The sequence below is a fragment of the Lepisma saccharinum genome, chromosome 1, assembly GCF_977018435.1.
Source record: "Lepisma saccharinum chromosome 1, izLepSacc3.1, whole genome shotgun sequence".
In the NCBI taxonomy this organism is placed as follows: domain Eukaryota; kingdom Metazoa; phylum Arthropoda; class Insecta; order Zygentoma; family Lepismatidae; genus Lepisma; species Lepisma saccharinum.
This window is the reverse complement of record NC_139229.1, coordinates 3,962,309-3,986,117: the sequence shown is the minus strand read 5'-3', so window position 1 is coordinate 3,986,117 and position 23,809 is coordinate 3,962,309. Positions and strand designations below refer to the sequence as shown.

Sequence of the window (23,809 nt, the reverse complement as noted above, 5' to 3'; positions counted from 1 at the left end):
GATAAACACTGTTACCTCCGTGACGGAGTGGTTAGCACAGAGCGATACGGCGTTAGGGGTCCCGGGTTCAAATCTAAGTCTGGACATGGGTTTTCCTTGTGAGTGTCCCTTCATTAATTTCATCATATCTAATTCATCTTCGCGATTATCCAAAAGTGACAGAAAAGCGAAGTCAGATAAACCAAATCTATCAACAATGTCAGGCTAAGGTTCGAACCTGGGACGCGGAGAACGGCGCGATGATATGTCGCTTTTGTTATTAACCATACCGTTAAACGTCCGCAGTCCCCTAACAATCACTATCCGAAATACGTACAGTAGGTTCGAAGTTCTATCAATTTATTCAAACGCGCATCTTATATGCGGATCTATTCTTGAAATACCCGGATCATATTGTTTGAGCTTCACAACAATACGCGTGGCGCCCTCTTTCGCATTCACTTCATTGATCAGAAAAGATCAGCGAGAAGCAACCTCCGAAAGGGGAGGAAGATTACGTAAGGATTTTCCAGCGGGCCGGTCGATTCCGTTTCCCTCCCTGCGCGTCCCGTCGTGGACCTGCCCTACGGGGTCCGATGCGGTAGCGAGACGACGCCGCGAACGCCAGTGCATGCGAGTCTCCGGTTGATATCGAACACGTGGCCCCTTGATATGCGAGGCTCGGTTCCCCACCGTCATGGCTAGCACCGTCGTCCCGTGCGCGGCGAAGGTCACCTAATGGTCCACGTTGGGCGATCGGCGGAGGACATACGGCCGACAGGTGAGTGTTTGCTTCGTTCTGTCTCCGCTAGAGTGGGTCACGAACCCGGGACACCGTGGTGGAAATCCCAGTGCTTCATTCTTGACCGTCTTTGCCGAGTTAGAGACGTCAAGAAGTCACTAAGAAAATTAGTGGCTACTGTCGGACACCAACAACTCGTAGAAAGTCGTTAATAAAGTGTGCTCATAGCTTGTTGATTCTGTCGCATACCTAACTACCTGTCCGTAGTGTAGTGGCCATCTCCATTGTCTGCAGTGTTAGTAGTTCTGGGTTCGAATCTCGGTAACTGCATAACGCTGCTTATTCTTTTCTGTGACGTAGGGCATAGTGTGCATGTCCTGAATTCGAATCGGAGTAATAAGTGATTGTACTCGGCCTTCTTGGTGTAGTGGTTAGTGTGACGCGTCTTAGTTATAACACCAGATAAGTTTCGGATGTTTCCGTGATGTAGTGGTTACAGTGTCATACCTTATAGAGTACAATCTCATATAAGTTACGTTTGATACCCGGTGGAGGCACATAGTGTTTCGGTTCCCACTTTAAACTGTAAGTCCAGTCCCTATTAGCCTTACTGTGCATAAAGTGGACTTAAAAACTCACTCAACCCAACACCATATATATGTTACGGGATCTTTGGTGTAATTCATTTTTTATTCGAATCCTATTTGTGACCTTATTCGGTACCGGTGGTGTAGTGGTTAGTGTAATGCGCTATAGTGCCAGTGTTCTGGGGTTAGAGATCAGGTAAGGTTTTCCCTTCTTTCTGAGATACGAATTGATTGATTCTGGGAGACTAAATCCGCAAGAACATCTTTCCAACATTCATGTTGTATTGATTCCATGATAGCTCTACGGTGCAGCTGTTAGCAACATGCCCTGTAGAACGTGTGTTGCTCGGTGTGAATTTCGGGAAATGCCTTTTTTTGCTTTCGTGGTTTCCCTTTTATCTATTTCACCACGTTATAATTTATTCTCATTTCATATCTTATTCTAGAAAAGTTGTAAGAGCGATTGGGATAACTAAAATTTACAAACTTATGGTTTAAATTAACACCTTGTACTCATAAAGCACTCTTTGTTCTATCCTTAAGAACATGTTACCTTGATTATCGTTGCTGTTGCCTTTTTATAGATGGCGTTGAAGTGTCAATGTAATGCTTACCTGCCATTGGTCCGACATTTGGAGTTACATAACTGTATTTCTATATCTCGTAACATAATTCTATTACGCTATTTAAAATTTCTTATTCTGTGGTAACTTCAGCTTCTTAATTTCTCATGCAACTTATTTAATTGGGCAACTTTTACATCATGTAGGCCAAGTTAAATAAATAACAAATGGTTTTGTGGGATTGATACCAAAATGTAATTGTTAGCGCTGGCGTTAATCGTTAAATCAAGACTAGTCAATGTTCTTGTGCATTAAACATCGGTATCTTATTTTCCTTGATTCCACATAATTTTACTGACAGAAACATGGGCGCCGACTTTCTTGGGGGCAGCTTCTGCCCCCTTCAAATTCCTCAATAATATCTTTTACATACATCTTGCCACCCTATAACTTATTTGAAACTGACACCCCGGAAGATAATTTTCTTAACCTATTGCATAGAAATGTTACCCATTTTTATTGCTACTTTAATTAATTTCCTGCCTCCCTTGGTTAATCGTAACGATGTCGATGGACGGTTAAGAGAAATGCGTTCATTATGTTACTTAGGATTTAAGCGCGGAAATTCTGACTTCGTAACGACCTACACTACTCTTCCACACAGGGAGGCAAGTTTCCAATTCACAATCTTTTGTACGAGCAGTCCATTGAAGATGAAACACGCTACAATTGTACGTCATTAATATCTGTATATGTGCAGAGAATGCCCATCCATAACATTGACAAGCTGAACAATTCTTAAAGGATATAAACTTGAACAGCTTATAGCATCATATTTATCTTTGAGGCATCGTATCCGAAATACTTGTGTATAGCATTCGTAAACTTTGCAGCACCAGGTATGGCCTGGTTGAGCAGTCTTGTACAAAAGTCTGCAATAGCGTTTTATATATTGTCCGCTAGAATCGATAAATGCCAGAGGAAATACATTCATATCTGTGCTGTTGTAAGAAGCATAAGAAAACGAGTAGTTTGATTGGTATATGAACATTTGACGGGAAGTATCTTAGCAGATGCATCTCATATATATTTAATGACATGTGTCTATGTCTGTGCATAAACGTCTGATTAGCACTATAGTAATAGGTGTTTGTCGTGCGAACGTCTTGAACGTTTTCGGTCATCTTGTGAAACATTTCCACGTACTAACCATAAACTAACCTCAAAATCAAAATTGCTGTTCCTGATGTGATATAACTATGCAATGAATTCATTAACGTGGCGTGTCCGTATCATTAGGTTAATCGCGACGCTGAGGTGGGAGGGTGATGGAAGTGAAGCGACAAGCAATATGAAGGAGACATTCGTGACTTTCATCGAAGGTACCATCCTAGCATTCGCCTGGGTTGACTGAAATCACTGTAAGCATGGCTGGCCACCTCACTTCTTCGCTGAAGTAAGGTCTCCTGTTTTTTTTTAAATACAACGAAACTTTTTTATTTGGCAGTTGGCAACACTGTTGTGTTGGTTGCTTCCCCCACTCCAAAACAAGCCCGTACGTTTATTCTTACATAGGAAGCGTGTGTGTTATTATTTTGTAATTTACATTTTCAACTTATAAACGGTAACCTGCAACAATAACATTAATAAATAGAAACCTTTTAGTGTATTGTTGTATCAAAACCATTCTCTTAAACATCTCAATTGCTACTCAGTTTAGTGGAAAATACTGTTGTATACGTAGTGATTTTATACACTGTTAGTACTCACTTACTTTGCAAGTTGTAATGTTAGCTTTCTCTATAATTTACTCGATGCGAACAATTTACACGCACTTACGCGCGTGCGCGTACGTGTGTACACATATTCGTTTTCAAATTAGTTTGCAACTCCACGTTCATATCCGTATCTCTCAATCGCAATCAGGCAAAAGTGGAAGAAGGGCGACGCTAAATAGCAAATCAACTGACAAACCTTATTATCTCCATTTTATTAACAGCAACAACTTAATGTTACAAAGATTTTATTACGCGTACACACAAACACTAATGACCTATCGAGAATTCACCAAAAGGACTCAATTTCGACTTGTTTTCACAAGCATTTCGATAATCGATATGTTTCGATCGAATCGATTCTCCACACCTCGAAGACCCGAGATTAGATCAACCCGTTGTGAGGTTTTCTAGTGCTTCCCGTGAAACATGACTCGTAAAGGATTAACGTAGGGGCCATTCCATGTGAAAGTGGACAAACGAGGATAATTTTATTTTCATTCAAAATCTCACTTATTATGTATGAAATTAAAAGGGAAACTGTGCAGAATTTGGAATTATTAATACAAACATTAGTTTCATGTCTTTCAAATAACATATTGTTTCAAACATATTACTTTCTATAGTAGAAGTTAGAAGTGGGTTTTTATGTGCGGTGTGTCTTCTTAACTTAGTTTCATACCATAACAAAACTAAATTAATTCTAATTTCGTTCTAATTGTCCTCCTTCATTTCTGAAACAAGCCTTAGTTTGAAGAATCCATTATAATAATTTCCATGGCCCTTGCATTGTTCCATAATACTACAAAGTAAATAATGTGCATGGTGTCACACCCGTCACAGGCAAAGAATGTTTATATAAAAAAAGTATGTAGTAATATTTTTAGAAACTGAAAACATCTAACTGTCGAGTAAAGTTTGCTTTGTGAAAATATAATGAAATTGTTTCAGTAAACCCATAGTTTTTTCTGAAGGACTGAGGAAGATCCTAAAGTCATGTCTCAGAAGTGTCACGCCCGTCACAAGTACAAAAAAAAATATTTTCTGTGAAAATTTAGATTCGGGAGGAATATTCTGAAATTATATACCTTTCATCAAGGAAAATGAAGTTACATGAATTGATTGAGTTAAATATTTGAAGGTGCTAAGGAAATAATTAAAGAATGAATGTAAATTTGTCTGAATGTCACACCCGTCAAAATGGAATTGCCCATAGGCAGGTATGTAAACAAAAGTGTAATCCTTTGTCTTATGCAACCAGCAACACAGTAAGGTTCACCGGGTTTCATAAACGATAGGATGTGAAGCATAATACCCGCCCTAGAGGAGATGAATACGACAGTCGTTGCCTGTTGTAAAAGATCATGGGAACAAATGAGCACTTTCTTGTATGCACCAGCGACGTGATATATAAATTGTTTCAAAACGAGACTGTTGTTCCCTCCAATCGAACGTTCTCAAGAAGTATTGAAAAATTGTCTCTTCTCGCTGACTGAATCCGTGGGGTCATTTGGAGAAATCCGGAGAAATGAACTGATTTGAACCTTGATTTACAGTTAAGATTTATGTGCTAGTAGTGCAATAAAGTAATATATATATATATATATATATATATATATATATATATATATCAGTATGTTAGTAATAAAACAATGGTGTAATATGTTACGACAGGGGGAGTAGAACTCCCCCTGTCCTATTATTTCTGAAGGATATTAAATAAGTTAAAGTCTCTACATGTAAGAATTAGTAAAGATAATAATAATAAAATAATATAGAGAAAGGAAGACACCTACAAAAGTACGAAAAATTACAATGAAAACTTTCGTAATTAATTTAAAAGGACATTGTCTGTGCTTCTTGTGTATTAGTGCTACAGGCCATGCCTTTACACAAACACACCGTAGCTAACAGCAACAAATTCGTAACTTGGAACATATTATTGCTTATTATTCAATGCACATTTCACAGTAGGAGAAGGGCCTTAGTGACAGTGCAGTTGTCTTTAATTAACAAGTCCCGGGTTCTATTCCCAGTGGTAGAAAATAGTGGTTCGGGTATCACCACTTGAAACTCTAGTCCCAGTCCCAATAAGCTTACAAAAGTGAACTTAAACAAACTTTACGAAACATTTACTTTATCCAATATTAACGTCAGTGTTCGATTAGCAAAAACCTATTTTCTCCTCTATCCTCCCACGTTGAAGATAAAGTAGTGATTTGTTGAAGTAGACATCCACACATTCTCGATCTTGGTCACATACTGGAATTGTAGTGGCCAGCACCCTGCTCCATTAGCCTTTACCACTCAGGTACCCTTGAATGAAGGCTGGATAAGCCCCAGAGCCGCTTATGCGGCGACGTCGTCGAAAATTCCCACCTGAGTTAGCCCACACCGGTAATCAAACCCGGACCTCCTGTGTTGCAGTCAGACGCGTTACCGATTGGTCCTACAAGTTTGCGTCTAAGAAGGGTATAATTTTTTTTGTATTTGTTAACAAATTATTTGTATTTTGTTCCTATTCTCTTTTGTATTATAATTTCTTCTTTGCATTTCTTTTCATCTTTTTTATATTTATTTTATAAATTATTACACATATATTATTATATTGGCCAGAGTTATATCAGGCTAAATCTCTACTAATTAGTAAAGGAATAATTATTATATGTAGCGGAATTGATAATAATTTTTTAACATCTTACGTCTTCTGGAGCTAACTTTCCAATACTGAAATAGAAATTACAAGAAATTACTTTCTTTTATTAGTTAGTAGAGATTCAGCCTAATTGAACTCTAGTCAATATAATAATATATGTGTAATAATTTATAAAATAAATACAAAATAAAAGATAAAAGGAAATGCAAAGCAGAAATGATAATACAAAATTGTTTGATTGATTTGGTGTTTGAAGTCCACTATATGCACAGTAAGGCAATCGGGACTGGACCTAGAATTTAAAGTGGAATCCGACCCACTATGTGTCTCCAGATAATACAAAAGGAAATAGGAACAAAATACAAATCCAAGTAGGAGGTATTATTGCATTACAAGCATATTTTGTGCTTATTTGAGAGTTACGTGTGCATGCAGCGTTGCCAGGCAATACCTTCCATGCTTTGGAAGTTAAATTTAAATATGGAACTTCTGAACAAAAGAAGGGGAGGGAGCGTTAAGAACGTGTCTTAAGCCTAGCGTCGCCCGTTTACCTTACGTGCTGTTAGCTAAACTAAATTATGCAGTGAATTTTACAGTGTTCCGTGGGAGGACAGTTAGGATCGATCTGTCAAGCTGGGAAGTGGAACGATATCTGCTTTCCTCTGCGGAAGGGCGAAGCGCTGGATTTGAACTACAAATGCAGGGTTAGGATAATCGATGTGGTAGCTGAATGAACTTATATAGCTGATTCGAGAGATGTGCTTTGGGCAAAATGTGCCACAGCAATAAAACACTCCAAAAGATGACCAAGGCATGATTTAGTACAAAATAATACACTCTAAATATGACGTTTCAAGCTTAGAGCAAGGTTCTTCAGAGTAGCTGGACAATTGCGATGAACACAGAATTGAATGGGCGGGTAGACAATTGCGATGACATTCTCTCAAATTGAAGGGTGACTTAACACCCCGTATAATACCTCTTACAAAGAGAATTACCTGAAATGTTGATATTTTCGGCTGGGAATTTTGTTCAATCAAGTTTTTGAACATGGGCTAGAGCCAACGAACACCTTCTGAAGTGACCCGTTTCCTCATATGTGCGAATATGCTTTCAAACTCTCTCGTCACGCTTCTTCCTTTTCTTCCCTTCTAGATTAAGTTCCATCAATATGTACTTGATGTTGGTGTCTTCTGCTTGGCTCTTGAAGCTTGCCAGAACATCATGAATTTTTAGGTGCGATCTTCCAAGCCATCTATTTATACTGGGCTGTTCAAAAAATGTATACACACTTTAAAATGGAATAGCTACTATATTATTGTGAGTATTACAACACTACAAAGGGCAAAGTTACAACAGAGACACAGTTCCTGCGTGCAATTACAATACGTTCTCAAACTGCAAACCACCAGATTCAAACACCTTTGCACACGATGCTGTACATTCCTGATGACATCTTCCAGAGTAGTGACCGTGGCTTCTTACTGTACACTACGTCCTTGAAGAATCTAAGGGGGTTAAATCAATCGGGCCCCTTCATTCTATCCAACGTCCTGGTACAGTGTTATCCAGGTAGGCTCGCACATCTAAATGAAAGTGCGGCGGGGCGCCATCTTCTTGAGTACGAAATGGATCGTCGCCAAACAGAACCCTAATGGATGGTAAAATTAATGTGTCCAGCATCTCCAAGTAAGCCTGGCCAGTAACAGCATCTTGGAAAAAGAACGGTCCAATTATTGAAGCGCATGTATGACATGCTTTTAAAGTGTGTGTACATTTTTTTAACACCCAGGTATTGTTGTTCCAACCTTCTACGGCATTATTAGTTCTGTGGCGCCTTTGGATAGGTTAGGTCCTGATTGTCGCAATTGTCCTACCATTAATTTGTAAAATGGTTTGTTTCACCGTCAAAATCATCGCAGTTGATGATTTTGGCTTCGTCGTAATTGTCCGCCATCTCAATTGTCCTAGATTCTTCTTCAGACTCTGAACCAAATTCAAATCAAATCATGTTCAGAGTCTGAATAAGACCTTACTGTAAGGTTGAAACGTCACGTTTGTAGTGTGTTATTTTGAAATGAATTCTGCCTTGATAAGCTTTTGGAATGTATTGTAAAACATGGAAACAAGTCTTGATAGTGTTACCATTAGAACGAACTGTATCCATAAGGTCAAGGAGTTGATATATTTTCAATAGGAACAGATATGGCTGAGCTGATACCGGCCTATACTTCTCCGATGCTTTGATTGTTCTCAGGGTTCGAAAAAATGCCACCCGGCACTTAACCTAATTATCCTAGAAGTTATGCAAACATTCACAGTATCTATTTATTTTGTACCAATAGTATGTGAAAAAAACCTGTTGTAAATACAGAACAGTTATTCTTGGTTGTCTACCTGTCAATAAAGCCAAGAAATTATGCTTGTGGTCAAGAATTTTTGCTATTTCTTATATAGTGAATTTACATTGTACTGGGATTTGTTAAAATTAAATATGTGGAAATCTAAAATTGTATTGAGTTGTGGTTAAGATTTCAGTAAATATTTACTATCCTTCGGACACCTATAAATTCTTTGTTTCGACAATTTTTGACATTCGTACTTATCTATCTGCTTCGCGGAACATTCCGTAAATAGTTTTTCGGGCTATCCATCCCGAAATTGGTGGGAAATTTAAAGTAAAAAATTATTTTCGTTTGAAATTTTTGAGTCCAAATTTCCCACAGATTCCGGGCTCCGCCCCTGGGGTAATTGACCTAGCGTGGCTCCGCCTCCGCTCCGGCTCCCCGGCTTTTTCTATAGACTCCCTGTTAAAGGCATGTTAGAAATTGGCCGGAGTCACCTGCCCCCAAATGAGCCCCAAACTTTTAAATTTGAAGAAATCCTTTTCCAGGATACGGAAAACTTACCTGAATTTCACACAAACACCTTCCCTTTGTTAGACAATACTACAGGAACTTATTGCGGTAAGTAGTTTCTTCTGTAGAAATGAAGAAATCTGTCCGAAGGATAGTAAACTAGTACCAAGATTTGTTCACTTTGTTTCTTAAGAATTTCAATCTTGTATGCAAAAAAATATTAAATGTAGTAATGTGGCCATTCCCCATCCAGGATGAAGTCTGGAGCATTAATTTTTACATGAAATTAATAATTAAAGCAAGTCTAAATATCTTGTTAAAGTACAGCAGTTTTCATCTTAACCAGCCTTGTAATATTGAATTTTCATTTAATAACAATATCAATTTTCTTAATATCCAACTATACCTAAGTAGGATGGCAATTAAATGAATTTTAAGAAGGGGGAAAAGGTCAAGAAACATTCAAGAATTTTGCTTTTGTTATTTCAGTAGACACCCTGTTACGTGATGTATTTTTTTAAATATTTTAGAGCAATTATAATTGGAGTGAAAAACTCGCTCACTAATATTAATAAATAATTTGAACAACTTAATTGTTGCAATATTTAAGCATCGGTTAAAAATTATATTAGTTCAGCCTTAGAAACACTACGAACAACTTTCATATTTGACCGGAATACAATACAACATTATCATTATTATTGTTGCCCTAATCAACACCTTCTTCACCCTAATTAACCTTTTCTTGATCTTTAATATCGCCATGTACATGGGAAGAATACAAAGGGCTGTTTAGTCTGCATAATATATGAGTCAACATTCAATTGTTTGTAAAGTTGTTTATTACCAAGGGTGTGAGTTAAGCAATCTTAGAAATGGTTTTGTAAGTTTCATATTAAGTCGTCGTTATATACGTAGTATCCTCGTGTTAATTATTATACAGGTTAGCTTAAAAGAAATGGACACTTTCAAAGTTCTACAGAAAGAAGAGTTTTAATAAGTGGAGTGAAATACTTACATGGTTTGAAGAGTGTGTCCTGAAGTTTGCATTTGTAAGTTACAAGTGTTCTATGTGTGACCCTTTTGTAACACGACAGATATCAATGCGATAGTCCACTTCTCCCCAAACACGACTTTTTCCCTTGCACAGACAATCAGTTTCCTCAAAATGTCTTGCTCCAATCGCAGATTGAGTGCCTTGTGGGTGGTTGTTTGCCACACCGTGTTCTAAAACGACGCCGTACAACAGTAACAGAATTTGGTTTTGCAAATTCAATCACGCAGAAGACCTTCTCACCTGGCTAGCGGCCATACGGCTCGACTTACGTCAAGGGTGCTCACGTGATGCTGACGTCAAGAAAACAAACGAAAGGCGGAGGTCGTAAACTTGAAGATTTTCTCTATACAGCAACAGTACTAAATGCTTTCTGATGTAACAAACAAATTTAAATTTATAACAACGTTTAAACTGTAACCCTGTAAAATACAGGGCTAACCCTGTAATATGAAGAACCTACGCGTGTGCAAAAATTAATCTCTGCGAAAATACATGACAAGGGCCTGTGAAAATTATTTTTCATTTGGTATTCGAACAACAATTTCAAATAACTTACGAAATATTGTTGAATAAATGTACTGTCTTAGAAGTTCTAGAAATGTAAATGGAGAATCTATTGTTCTTCCGTGCATACACTGGCGTACCGAAGGGTGGGGCTAAGGGTTTTAGATAAGGGGATCTTTTCCGCATACACTGAAGAGTGCAAAATGGTCATACGTGCCTACGAACCCAAAAATTTTAATCAATCAATCGATCAAAGGGTGGCGCTGATGGAGCTACAACCCATCCAGAAATATTTTTAAAAAAATCAAAGTTTTCAAATGAAAGAATTTGGAAAGAATCAAAACGGCAAAGGCGCACTCATTAAAATGACTCCAGACAAACTTTTTTTTGTCTCGAACAAGTTTCAAAACGAAGGTCAAAAAATTACGATATATTTTGTAGTGTATCGAGTATCCCAATTCCCCCAGAACGCAGATCTATACAATATATAATATTGTAATATCTACCTTTACAATTCGTGCGTACGCCATGTGTTTAATTCAGAGACTGAGCATGCAGAGTAGATGTCTACAATCAATGAGAATATTTTTTTCGGTTATTTTTATAATGAAATAATTTCAATTAACTTATGGAATATTGTTGAATAAATATGCTGTATTGGAAAATCTCGAGTTTAGATAAAGAAGACTTAAGTTTTTTTTCTTCCTCTATTGTCTTTAATTTAGTGATTGAACACGAATATTAATTACATATACAAACATAATTGCAGCAACTTTTATTTATTTTTCTCCCTTACTGACATCTTGCGGCAGGATCAGACATCTGTGTCAAAATGTATTCTTGACTGTGGTTTTAGTAGTATAAAGCTTGCGCAAAATATAGTTATTTTCAGTTTTGAGTGAATTCCATTACGATTTTTCTTGTGCATTTAGGGATCCTAAGTGCCTGGGCTTGCTCTAATGATGGCTTTCAGAAAAAAAAGAAGCCCTGTAAGAACCGGTCTGCGTCCAAGTCTCATCGAATGCATCTTTTTACATTGGTTTCAACTAATTATCCTTTATGTCTGACATCTACACTTTGTTCCGGGAATCTCTGGAGCAGGCGAACAAAAAAAGTATTTGCGCAGAAAGTGTCTCGAGAGGCGAAGTGAGTTCATGGAGGGGAAAACGTAGCTACAGCTACCAGCCGTTTACAGCAGGGCGCACTGCTGTTCCTCCATTCGCTTTCTCCCCTTCTCTACCGTCGTGCGCGGCCTTGCCCCACAGATTACCGAGACTGTACATGTACTGGTTCGGATCCCACTTTAAACTGTAGGTCCAGTCCCGATTAGCCTTACTGAACATAAAGTGGACTTAAACATAAAATCAATCAATAAATAAACATCATGTTAGTAAGATCACTGCAGGTCTATTTGGCTGAGTGGTAAGTGTACCGAAACAAGAGGTGTCAGGTTCGAACCCTGGTCAGGTGTATCTTTGTGTTTGCTTCATTATCTATTTGATGTGTTCATCCACGTCGTGCCTGACGGAAGGAACTTGTTCAACGAATAAGGATTGAGCAAGTCTTGGATGCTCTGCTTCAATGTTTGTTGAATATGGCACGGAAGGTTACATTTTCTGCTTAAGCGGGTCTAGCTTTCACCGTGGACTGGAAATGGGTGACAGAGAGTCTGGTTGACTGGCCGTTGCTTGATTCGATTCGACTTAGAGTCGACCGAGCGCCTACCAGGCTGGACATTGAGATGGAAAGGAGGGGGGTGATCATCTGGTACCCCCCTCCACCTGCCGTTTTTAACCCTGGTCGATACCTGTCTCACGCAATGACCTTGACGGACTCTGCGTTCACCTGGAGCGGTCGGATTGACCGATTGAAAGGGACCCCCCGTGCTCTTTCCGCGTAATTGCCCCCCTGGGAAACAGGAGGGGGCAACCACGTTGTCACATCCGCATTGCCGATGCTTCAGCCATTCATCATTCGTTTCTTTCTTTTTGTTTTCATGAATAATGGTGGAGAATTAGGTAAGAGTACAGACATTATTGGGTCATCCAAGGCCCTACCAGGTGGGAGTTTGGAACGAGAATCCTTGCTTGAATGCACGAAGAATTCGGAAGTATGATTCTTGGTCGGGGAGAAATTGTGATCAGTTCGAACAAGTCTGCTTTTGAAATAACTATATAGTTACTGGAATGGGAAAGGACAACGGGCCCAGATTCGAATCGTATCAATATTTTTCCTAGCAGCTTCAATGTCATGCTTTAATATAAGCTACATAAACGTATGTTTAAATAAATTATTAATACCTCGTATTAACAATAAGAATATAAATATTTCAAATTTGATGGTTTGTTCGACATTAATTTCATTCATCTTCATGGTCGCGATTGACCGTAAATATAGAAATGCGACTGGAAGTAACAAAGCGAGAAAATGGAGATAAAAATTGAGCACAAAGCGTTACTGAACACCTTCTATATAATATAATGCGTTTAGAATATAATATGCGACACTCCCACTGACTTCCCTGGCGGAGTGGTTAGCACGCTACGACACCAGGGCTCCCCGGTTCGCATCCCGGCATGGGAGTTCTTTGCGAGTGTCCCTTCATCAATTTCACCAAATCATCACTGATTCTCATCGTCGTCATTAGCCTAAAGTTGCAGAAAAGCTACGCTAAATAACAAAAATCAAAAAAATGAATAAAATGACTCAATATTTTTTCTCTTCTGCCAGGTGGTATATTTTTTTAAAATTTTGTTATTTAGTGTCGCTTTTCCGCAACTTTTTGCTAATCGCTGTGATGAAGATGAGTGATGGTATGGTGAAATTATTCTAGAAAGCGGTACCGTTTTAATAATAAAGAGGCACTGAAAGAAGTTAGTTGAACAAAACCTTTTAACTCTGAAACAACAGAACTTGGGCTATTTTTATACATAGGCACCCACGGCATTTAGGCATTTATTGTTCCGGGAGACAAGACATGACACAAACCAGATACCCCATCCTTCGAACCTGAGACCTCTGACTTCCTAGCAAGTTATACTGGCCACGGAGGCCAGCTACTTTGGGTATTGTTTTTATGTTCCAAGGGAAAGCGTCAACAACACCATGTCTCGCGAATCTGTGAAGCAAGGCCGCGCAAAACGCTAAACGCGCGTTGCTGCAAGCGGCTGGTAGCTGCAGCCGCGTTTTCCTGTGCATTCACTCACTTTCCCTGTCACACGTTCATTACTCTAACTGCAAATGTATATCTCAAAATGAAACAATAAGAAGCACATATATATATATGGGGGAACAAATATTCGACAAACAGAAGTTTTTAGATACCAGGACATAGGCGCATACCCCTGAAAGTATGGCGGTGAAGGCGGATACTTTCCGGGGGTTTCCCCCATTTTCTTCTTAATTCTTTCCTTCTTCTCTTCATTGGTCGTGTCCTCTCGAGTCACCACTTGTGCAGAGACTTGTTCTCGTTCACTTGCTCCAGAGATTCCCGAAAATTTGTTAATCGCGACGATAAGGATGAATGAAGAGTTGATGAAATTTATGATAGTTTCGAACCTGCGATCTCTGTACGTTCCCATTCTAGTAACTTACGTAATACGCGACTTACGTAAATTCGGAGTTACGTAATAAATCTCGAAAATTACAACTACTAGAGCTTATGAACATTTTTACGTTTTTGCAGTTTCTTTCGAAGTTACACTTAAACAATTTACAAATTCGACTTACGTAAAAATCAAGTTAGGTAAAGGTTTTCGGAACGCATTACTTATTTAACTAGGGGGGGGGGGGTACGGGTTACTGTACTTTTAAAACCCTGAACATAGCGGTTGAGCTCTGTTGTCAGTTCTTCAACCCTTTTTATTGTCAAGAAGGAGTAAAGAGGAAGAATAATGATCCCACAGTTCTTGATCGGTTTGCCCCTTGTATGGTGACAATTAGGGAGCGGAAGTTGATGAAATGTCATTTTTTTTCTGACATCTCGGACACGATGCCTATTAAATATACAGAATATTACGTTTCGTCTAGAACCCAAAAAAGGTAATTTTAAAGTGCATTTGTTTTGCATTTTTTGCAAATTTTCAGGTTTTAGGTCATTTTCCCCGATTTTTGGCATTTTCCAGTCATTTTTCGCTATATTCGGTGTATTGTTTCGTCATATTTTATCACTTCTTTCATTTTGGAAATATTTTTGAGTCTTTTCACCAAGGTGAACATAGGCCTATATAGATCTCGCAAGATTACAATTTACAAGCACAGATGCGGGAAATTAATCCATTTTACACCAATTCATTCAGTGTATACGACTTTTTCATTAAATTGTTTAAAAATTATTCGTTTGTTTCCATTGGAAATCCTCTTTGCATATTTTGGTGCCTTTTTTTTAAAAAAATAAACAAGATTGCATTTTGGTTAATTTCCTTTTCATTTCAATTTTTAACCTGAAACTAACAAATTTAATGGTCATTTTTAGCATTTTTTACGTCATTTAGGACATTCTATAGGTCATATACCTATATTTTTTAGGTCCTCAACTTTCGCTCCCTAGTGATAATGTTGGCCGGGGTACAGCCTCACAACGCGGACCTGGTCGGCAAAATACACGCAACGCAGCAGACGACAGAATTCGGCGCTCCTTTTGACGTTCGGTTTGGCAACAGCGCGCTCGTTCTCCAATCGCATTTCACAACGCACAACCGATTCCCTAATTGACGTTACGCATAATTGGCTGCTGTTACATTTACTGTTTAAAGTGGATTCTGTTGTACTGGAAGAATTATAAATAAGTAATAACGAAAGAGTGTGTGCAGAGTACATAGCAAATACGTACAGTAGAGGAGAAGAGACTACGCTCTGATTTTTCAAGTGGATTCTGGGAATTGGAACGGTTCAATATATACAAACAGTTGAGCAAATCCATGAAAAGCGAGAATACTGGTAATTTTCTTTCTTGTAATTAACCATTTTTTTCACTTTAACACCTTTAAAATATATCAAATTGTTTGGGTCCAACGAGTTATTGTTTCACTCTTGTTCTTAGCATGCATATTTGACATTGAACCTGAATTTGTAGATCATTCGTAACACCCTTAATCCGTGACACAGGATTGGTTTTTGTGTTCCAATACTGAATTTAAGAATATTTTCATAGTAAAAGCGTTGAGAACTAACTTTTGTTCTTTCTAACTAAGTAACTCTCTAGCCTTCTTAAACCCGAAGGTTTATGGCTGCAGCAATAAGACTTCCAGCTGTCCCTATCTTGGGCAAGATCAATCCAATCTTTTCCATCTCAACGTTATCCCTCCATCTTCGTCTTGGCCTTCCTACAGATCTTTACCATCAGGTTTCCCAACAAGAATCCTGTAAACTCTTCTTTCCTCTCCGATTCGTGTCACATGGCCTGTCCACCTGAGTCGTCTTGATTCAATTATTGTAATAGTACTTTTGTTCTTTCAACGTAACACAATATGCATTTCGATGCACAAGATTAGTGCAAGGACCAGAGATTTTTATTTCAAGCTTTCCGTCTCCAAAGACAGTTCACAAATTTTGTAAGACCCGTGACATCATATTTCCTTCAATTTCTCTAACAAGGTTTTATTTTAGTTTGTGTGCGTTTCGCTGCAGTGAGCTATTGATGTACTACTTCTGTTTCTGTCACTGGCCGTTGTTGATTTTGTTGTTGCATACTCGGACATCTCCTATAATGGCTGGGGGTTCGACGTGCTGACCCCAATCATTCCGTTACCGGTTGAGGATTTCCACACCTCTAGATAGGATCGTGGGAGGGAGACTGGCAGTCGGGAGATCGGCCTAGCCCCTTCAAGGGCTGTCGAGCCACAGGTTATTATATGTTGTTTATGCTGGTTTATTTTACTTCGCTTTTCTGCCACTTTTGGCTATTCGCGAAAATGAGAAGGATATGATGAAATTCATGAAGAAACACTCGCAAAGAACACCCATGACCACGCCTACGGCGGATTCCAACCCGGACAGCTGGCGACGTTGCGCACTGTTCTAACCACTCCTTCCGGGAGATCGGCTACGAAACACATATTCCTAATTTGGAAACATTCATTATGTAATCTGTGGTGGAATGGTTATCAAAGAGAACTACGATGCTCGGGTCCCGGGTTCGAATCCCGGTCTTGACATGGATGTTTGTGAGTGTCCATTCATCAATTTTCATCATGTCATCACTCATCCCCATATTCGCAAATTAGGCAAAAGTGGCACAAGAAGCGAAGTAAAATAAAGCAAATCAATCAATCAATCAATGGAATGAATAATTTGCATATTTCGATAAATATTTAAATTATTGCAAATTCAAAAACAACCTTTGGTTTATGATTGGTCCTTGATCCCACGGAGCATGTACTGTATCTATAGAACAAACAAAGGGGGGGGAGGACCCCTGACCCCTGAAGTCAGCCCGCCTCAACCCGCATACATTCGAGGGTATACACTTATGTCCTGGTGCCTTTAAATAAACCAGAACGTTAGTTGCTCTGAATTTATCGGTTCCCCCGCTTTTCCCTTGTTTAAATTCTTTATTTATAATATACAATTACATATATACTACAAAAGAAAAGAAAAGAAATAAAACAATGTTACACACATAATTTGGTTATGATATGCTTTATGTTATAATAGCTAAATGTGTATTAATATCAATACTTATTTTGGTATCCAGAACAAGTCGTCTCTGTTAGCATATGGATAGTTTGGAAATTGGTTATTTGTTGTATGTATGTTTATATGTCATTCTTGGGGTGGGGGTTGCGAGTAAGTAAATAAAATAAAGCCATTCAGGGATCCAGAACAGTTGTAAATATGTTGCGAGGGTAGCAATTGGATGAATATATAAGTGCTAGGTCCGGTGATGTGGGAATTGTTTACTAGTTGGGATATGTGAAATCGTTGATTTTACACTTTGCAATAAAGAGTTTGATCCAATCTGGTTTCCTATTTCTAATATTCCGTGTTTGTCTATTTATTTCGTTTACATGGAGATGAGTTTTGTGGATATACAAAAACACAAATGTAAGAATATATACAAAATATGATATGATACATACATAATATGATAGGATACATACATGTTAGCATACAGTGTATACTTATAGAATTGATCTAATTGTGGAATTATCTTCATTTTTACTCTGTTATGAAGTAAACATATCTATACTACCTAATTGTTACAAATAATAACAACCCAATAAGTTGGAGATAAGACTAAGTCAAGAGACACCATTAGCATTAAGATTAAAAGTAAAATTAAAATGAAAGTGAGATTAAATGAAAATGAGAATTAAAGTGGTAAATGCAAAAATAATTTAAACGCAGTTCCAACTCGTGAAGACTTCGGTTGAGTACCATCAGTAACAAAACACAGTTTGACAAAATAACAGGAAATGAGCCACCTCATTTTTTGTAACCTTACAATGGTTAGTGTCATTAAAAGCAAGCTGGTAACGCTGCAAAAGAAAAGAAATGACATCTGGTGCGACTGTTTGCGTTTCGGGGTAATTGCTGTTGGCTGGAAGTTATGTAGCACGTGGTGCGTAATTAGGGAGGGGCATTAATTGCGCATCTTCCCCCAGTCCCAGTCGAATTAAGCTCGATTTAATTGGGTCGAGTTCGACCCTGGCCGTGTCTTCGGCCGAGCGATTTCGTGCTGGCGCTTATCCTCATGTAATAAACCCTTTCGGAATCCTTGGAAAATGACCCAGATTGCTCTAGGGAAAAATGACGTGTTACGACTCATTTATGCAGTGTTTGCCAAAGCGGGTTTACAGGATGTTCCAAAAAAATTGTGGTTGAATTTTTTGAAAGGTGATCTAAAGACTCAAAAATAATCCCTGTATACATTACACGCTGTCCCGTTTACCTCTGGAGCAGGCGATCGAAAACAAGTCCCTGTCAAGACGTGACGGCTCCACCAATGAACACGTGAGAGGAACGGGATTGCGTGGAGGGGGAAAGCGACTGCAGTTGCCAGCCTTCGCAGCAGCGAGTACTGTTTCGCTCTGCCCACTAGGTTTCCCTTTCCCCGCTCTTTCTCCTTTGTTTTGACGTTAATGACATATATGACCTGTGTCAGGATTAGGGGCGCAAGGGGACAGTCTCCACCAGGGGTGCCCATCAGCCCCAAACCCCATGACGCGCTCCCCCCAAAAGGTAGAATATCCCCCCCCCCTCGTTTATGCGAAATTAATTACTCAAATTATTTTTGTCAGACAAAATTTGCGGAAAAATATAATACCAGAGGTGCAACCACGAATTTTTGTCTAGAAGGGTGGGGGGGCAAGTACTATAATTAACGTACCAATAATAATAATAATAATATCGTCATTATTATTAGTAGTAGTATTACTAGTGGTACTAGTTATTATCCTAAAAAAAATAGGCAAAAGGGGGTAGAAGTCTGTGCTAAAGCATTTGTTTAGAACAAACGATTTGAAATATTTTTCAATACAGTCAATTTCGCATTAGCTAATAATGGAAATAAAACACACAAACTGTATTTTTGAATGGCAGAAAACGAATGATAATTACATTCCAAAGATACATGTGTAACTTTCATGTACAACATATGTTTTAGACATATGGAACATGGAGCGACATAAAATAAGAAAATACTACATATGCAACAAGCTAACACTAAATTGTGTACGTATTCAAAGTTTATTCAATACAAATATACATAATACAACACATATTATTTAAATACATCACAGAAGAGAAGTAGAATGCGAGCGAAGCGAGCAAGAAAATTTTTAGATCCAATTTTTGAAATTGAAAATAATATTGATTTAATAGGACGCAAATAATTTCACTGGATGCCATGACATTCTCTCTTTTACAACTTTTTTCTTTAGATCATTCGGCGCCCATCGCCAACCCCCACCGCCCCTAGCTACAGCTCGAAAACGAGAAATGCAGATAATGTGAGCGAAGGAAGCAAGAAAATTTTGCAAAATGTATTTTTATTTGCATAAAATTTGAAATTGAAGGAGGTAATTGCTCCTCTGTGACCCCCCTGCAAATGCCCTTGGGCGTCAATGTTTGTCCCCCCTTGCCCTCCTAGAATTAACTTCCGTCGAAGGTTAGGGGGGGCAATGACCACCTGTCCCCCTGTGGTTGCGTCACTGTAGGCTATAATACAGACATATTTAAGCAATATATGTTTACTTTAGATACTTTAGGCTCATTGCCATTCTTAGTGTCAACCTTATTCTTAACAGTTTGTCTTATCCACTAACCTTGTATTAATGCGAATACCACGCCCCCCTCCATCCAAACCGATTCTAAAGGCATGAGAGGTGGTGTTTCATTTCATCCCTATCGCCGCGATCACCCACAGGTAGGTAGAAAAACTATACATAATAACCAAAACTAAAAATCGATAACAAGTTAATCAAACTATACGATCCCCCCATTTTTGTGTGAAGGTATATAATTGGTATACAATTTTGTTCCTCAAAATATTCCGCCCCTGTGGGTACCACTGGTTTCCGAAGGACCCCTGGTTTTCTACTCTTCGCGCTGCCCATGATATGCCCCTCTTAATGCTAAGCCTTGTCTACCAAGAGTAAATAAATTGTCCTTGCCTCTCCCAGTTTTGGCACCAAATCGGCGCCACTGCATGGAAAAAAATGGTAGGCTGTGAATGAAAACTGCGCTGTCAGTCCTTAACCGATTGGATTTGTTTTATTTTTCGTTATTTAGCATCGGTTCTCTGTCACTCTTGGCTAATCGCGAGGATAAAAGATGATGCAATGAAATTGATGAAGGGTGATGGGCACTCGCAAAGAATATATATGCCCAGGCTTGGTTTAGAACCCGGACTCCTGTCGTCGTAGTATGCTGTGCAAATGCAAACCACACCGCCAGAAAGTTCAACAGCAACAGTTGTTATATACAACTGTTCTTATACAAGAGATAGTTATAGGCATTTTATTAATAACCCCCTGATTAATAAAAATTATACAAGAACCATGATGACTGAAAAGTAAGTAATGATCTCTTAAACCAAAAAGTAGTAATTTAACAACTACTTCTGATGAAAAAATTAGTTAACAATTAATAACATAGGAATGTCAAATTTAGCATGTGTAGTTGAAAATTGTTTTAGGCGGTGGCAAAGCTATCACATACTAGTATCAAGATTTGGCTGGTGGGAGAAGTATAGTAGATTTTCAAATAAATTAACAGCGTTAAGGTATCTGCAAAAGTATTCAAGCTGCAAAAATGAAACTACTAAAGATGCAGAGATATAATTGACAGTTACTTATTAGGTCTCCCGATGGCGGAGTGGTAAGGACGTCGGCTTGTAATCAAGGGGTCCCTGGTTCTATACCCTTAGGGGACATATTGCACGGAACCCACTTTAAACTGTAGTGGATTAGCATATATGTGCACAAGGAGGACTTAAAAACCCAAGTCAAAGATATTTACGTATTGCTCTTGTGTGTACTTTCGGCGGGCGCCCTACATGCTGGAAAAGGAAGTGGGGAGCGGGGAAGCGACCAATAATGTGCGATGAGAGACACAGCAGCCTGTAGAACGAGGTGCGCGCAGCACATACTCCCGCGACGTCGTAACTCTCATTTCCACCGCTGTTGTGCGGTTGGTCTGCTGCGGATTTCCCGCTCCCCACTTCCCTTCTCAGCATGTAAGCCGCAAAACCTGACAAGAGCTGTACACACTCTCTCGGAAATCTGTGGAGCAAAACCTTGAAAACCTGGATTTATACTTGAATTTTAAAATGGCTCTAGAGTGGCCACCCTGGTCGATGACGAGCATAACAGAATCTTATTCTAGAGACTGGCGTAAAGATCCAGAAAAGTGCCGTAAATTTAACACAGAAACGCTAATCGGGACTGGACATACAGTTTAAAGTGGGATCCGAACCACTATGTGCCTCCAACGGGTATCGAACCCGGGACCCCTTGATTACAATACAAGGCGACAACGCTACCACTGCGCCATCTGGGAGGCCCGAACATGTTATGTGTGTGACTTTTCTTACGGGTAAAGATTTCCACGTCACTATCACTTTCCGAATCTCCTTTCACTACAGAGTTATGACCAAGAGCGCCGTCATGATTTTTTCTCAGCGAGGTCAGTTATAGAAACTTTTATTATTATTATTATTATTATTATTATTATTATTATTATTATTGCTTTCATTTTAGGGATCAAGAAAGTGTGGAGCGTTACCCCCACACCCATTATACGCCTTCATGGCGTCGTGCTAAGCACAGGGGAGCACTTTACCTTTTCTGTTGTTATTATTATTATTTTGCTTTCATTTTTGTGGTTATTATTATACCACAACTACTACTACTACTAAGGCTTTTTTTTTAAAAATACATACATTTGTAATTTCCATATTCTGTGTATTTATATAACTGGATATTTAATATATTAATTCATGTAGGATAAAAATAGTTTTTTTATAGTTAGATAATAAGTGTAAAATAGACTGTAAGCTTAAATGTAACCCTACTTACATAATAATAATAATAATAATAATAATAGTTGCTGTTCTTACTTCCTGTAAGTCACAGAAAACAATATTTTTGGTTACAAAATATCGCTACAATTTCAGCAGTCGAATTTCATTAACTCTTTCCAGAAATCTCAGGGAGGAGGGAGGAAAGCGCCCCCCTGGCCTCTCCTGCGGGCACTCTCTTATGACCCTTCTCTGTACGTGATGTAAAAATAACACCGTGGTTGACTCATGTTTAACGTAAGGTTTATCTATTCCATTTTATTAACACACGCAGCAGTATTACCATACGCAACACTATCAAATATCGGGACATCCATCTCTTTTAAATTTTCTCTCCATAACCTTGCGTCTTCTGGTATACCTTATTCTTTTATAAATCCACCTGCTGGTCTTCTTACTGCCACGATACTAACCTTGCATCCGTGCTGGATATTCTAGTAGGATGCATCGTCTTCGAGAAGCTTCTGGAAACCGGAAATAGGATATGCTTCCGGTGCAGATGCACTGAGATCCTAAGCAACTCCATTGTCGACGTGAAAAACTCATTCTACTTTATTTCGTTTAGATTCAGCGTACTGAGCCGTAGTTATTGTTAAGTATCGATTTTTAATCTGTTTTTGTCAAATGAAGAAGTATTGTTACCTAAGCTAATTTATAACATATAAAGCTGAAATGTCAATATTGAAATTAACTTGAAAGATTGTAAATCGGTCATGGGCGTCCGGAAGGGGGGGCCGTGGCCCCCCCTGGAAAATGAAAGTCAACCAAAAAATATGTATTTCACACATATAATTTAATTTAACCACAATAATATGTGTTAATTATTGCATGAACACCATAAATTCAAATTTAAGCAATGTTTTTTAGAGAACAACACTATTTTTGGGGAAAATTTGTCTTCGTTGGCCCCCCTGGAAAAATACCTTCCTTGCCCCTCCCTGGAAAAAATCCTGCGGACGTCCATGAAATCGGTGTATCTCACGAACCAATAGTTTGATGTTCCATGCACTCATTTCCCCTCTCATGTGTTCACCGGTCACGTCCTTTCGTGCGCAGAGGACTTGTTTCGTTGGCTTGCTCCAAAAATTCCCGGAACAAAGTGTAAATATGCAATTTGTACAGCCAGCACTTTTTACCAGAGCATTTCGACACTTTTCTCACACCTGGAAAATGAGACATTTGTTACAATAATGCAGTCATGACTTTTTCCTGATTAGAGATACCTTGAAAAAACCTTCGCCATTACATTTCTCGTGAAATTCTAGCTTGATTTTATATGTTACATCACCATCTTCCCATTTAAAATAAAATAGTTGATTTCAATATGGCGGACATCAATATGGCGGACGTTCGCTTGGAACACACCAATATGGTGACCCCTATGCCTAACCTTTTTCTATCATGACGCAGCGTAACTCCTTTACCTTTTATAAGGGGTGTTAAGGGACTTTTGAATCCCCCTATAGAGGTATGGTGATGCGATATTAGTAAACTGAAAATCTATTGGTGATATCTTAAAAAAACGAAACTTAAATGCTAATTAGTACTGTAAATCGTGGAAACAAAG

At 38.6% G+C, this 23,809-nt stretch overlaps 1 protein-coding gene across 15 annotated transcripts in view; it reads left to right on the top strand.

The window, feature by feature from the left end:
• The window catches only part of pHCl-1 (pH-sensitive chloride channel 1), a 655,929-nt gene that overhangs the window by 181,115 nt on the left and 451,005 nt on the right, over positions 1–23,809 (top strand). For 9 of the 15 annotated variants that reach the window (XM_083128594.1, XM_083128571.1, XM_083128533.1 and 6 more), the window contains exon 1: positions 578–760. The exons of 1 other annotated variant lie outside the window; for it this stretch is intronic. The gene's annotated coding sequence lies outside the window, so the exon portion shown is untranslated. Of the gene's footprint in view, positions 1–576; positions 761–23,809 lie in introns of those variants that run through there. 5 more of the 15 variants (XM_083128614.1, XM_083128580.1, XM_083128563.1 and 2 more) reach the window with 3 other exon arrangements.